This window comes from Lipotes vexillifer, unplaced genomic scaffold (genome assembly GCF_000442215.2).
Source record: "Lipotes vexillifer unplaced genomic scaffold, Lipotes_vexillifer_v1.1 scaffold90, whole genome shotgun sequence".
In the NCBI taxonomy this organism is placed as follows: domain Eukaryota; kingdom Metazoa; phylum Chordata; class Mammalia; order Artiodactyla; family Lipotidae; genus Lipotes; species Lipotes vexillifer.
The window spans coordinates 5,537,660-5,539,996 of record NW_006782310.1 but is presented as its reverse complement, the minus strand read 5'-3'; positions in this window follow the sequence as shown (position 1 = coordinate 5,539,996).

Here is a 2,337-nt window from a genome sequence, read left to right as displayed (position 1 = left end):
CACACAGGTTCTAGACAGAGTGTTGGGATTCTAGAATATAGGCTTGTTGAACAATTTAATAAGAAAAACGATTTTCCTTTAAACATGTGATTCTAAAACAGACTGCTGTGACCTTAATTACCATCCTCACAAATCATGTTTTTGGCCATTTAAAAAAAATGGGAAATCACCTTCAATATTATAATATCAATAATAGGAAAAATTCAATCAAGCACAAGACAAATTTAAAAATTAGTCTTACAACATTCTTCTATAAACACAAGCTTATAAAGTTTAATTTAACCCAAAGGTGAACTTCCATTTACAGATGTTGATTTAGGAAGTTGTTTAAACTTCTACAACCTTTACAAATTTCAGGACAAGTTCTTCTTCCGTGGATAGACAAGTTATTTTTTTATACCCCTACTGACGGGCTTCTAGATTAGAGCCCATTTTCTTCCACTGAGACTGCATATCTGAGGATGGTTTACACTGGGAATGGACTCCTTTATTCCCTTGTCACTTCCAATCTTAGGCCTAATGTTCCGAGCCAAGAAGCGCTCTGATGTTGGTTGAATTCCTCTAATTCTGTAGCCAGGTCTACCACCAGCTGCTGTGTGCTGAGCTCCAGTCAAAATGACCTAAATCAGCCTACCATCAAGGACACCATTTTTTTCTGAGGCTGGATAGAACAGCTACAGAAGATTGCCCAGGCATCCATCTCTATCTGTATAGCTACATTTTAGATTCTTATTTGAAACTTGGGGTTTACAAAAATATAATTTTTCCATTGGGTACTCAATTCAAATGTTTTTTGGAAGGGGTGATTGCTTCTGTTTCCTAGCCCACTGCCGTGCCCAGAAGCATCTGGCTGTCACCCTGTGGAACCCCCCTCCCAGAAAGCAGCACAGGGTTAAAAAGCATTTCTAGGCAGGGTCTCTCTGAAGGAAAATGAGACTTCTGGTTTATTTTCTGAAAGAGCAATAGCCAAGGCCTCTGCTTAGCTAGGCCAACTGAATAGTCCAAGTACTGCAGTGACCTATCGCAGTCCAAGAAAGCCTGCCACTCACAGAGGAACAGAAGGTGTCCTACTTACCTTGTGGTGGATTTAATGCCATATCTTTAATGTGCTGCGCCAATCCTCTGTGGAATATCTTTATTTTCTTCCAGTTTTATTTAGATATAATTGACATATAGCCCTGTATATGTTTAAGGTATACAGCCTAATGATTTGACTTACATACATCATGAAATGATTACACAGTAAGGTTAGTGAACATCCATCCTCTCATATAGATGCAAAATTAAAGAAACAGAAAAAAAGTATTTTTTTCTTGTGATAAGAATTCGTAGGATTTACTCTCTTCACAACTTCATATATAATATATAGCAGTGTTAATTATATTTATCATGTACGTTACATCCCTAGTACTTATTTACCTTATCTGGAAGTTTGTACCTTTTGACTGCCTTCATCCAATTCCTCCTCCCCCCACCTGCTGCCTCTGGTAACCACAAATCTGATCTCTTTTTCTAAGAGTTTGTTTTGAAGTATAATTGGCCTATAACACCATGTTAGTTACTTCCTAGTGTACAACACAGTGATTCAATATTTCTATAGATTTCAAAATGATCACAAGTCTAGTTACCATCTGTCACCATACAAAAACATGTAATTATTGACTATATACCCCACACTGTATATTTCATACCTGTGACTCATTTATTTTATAACTGGAAGTTTGTACCTCTTAATTTCCCTCACCTATTTCTCTCCTTCTCCCAACCCAACTCCTTCCCCTCTGGCAAACACCTGTTTGTTCTCTGTATCTATGAGTCTGTTTCTGTTTTGTTTGTTCATTTGTTTTCATGTATAGATTTCACATTAAAGTAAAATCATATGGTATTTGTCATTCTCTGTCTAACTTATTTCACTTAGCATAATACCCTCTAGGTCCATCCATGTTGTCACAATTGGCAAGATTTCATTCTTTTTTTATGGCTGAGTAACATTCTATTGTGTGTGTGTGAATATATATATATATATATATATATATATACCACATCTTCTTTATTCATCCATCTATGATGAGAACTTAGGTTGCTTCTATATTTTTAGCTATCGTAAGTAATGCTGCAATAAACATAGGGGTGCACATATATTTTCTAATTAGTGTTTTTGTTTTCTTCAGATAAATACCCAGAAGTGGAGTTGCTAGATCATATGGTAGTTCTACTTCTAATTTTTTGAGGACCTATATACTGTTTTCCATAGTGGCTACATCAATTTACATTTCCAGCAATAAGGTTTCCCTTTTCTCCACATTCTCCCCAATACTTATTTGTTGTCTTTTTTAG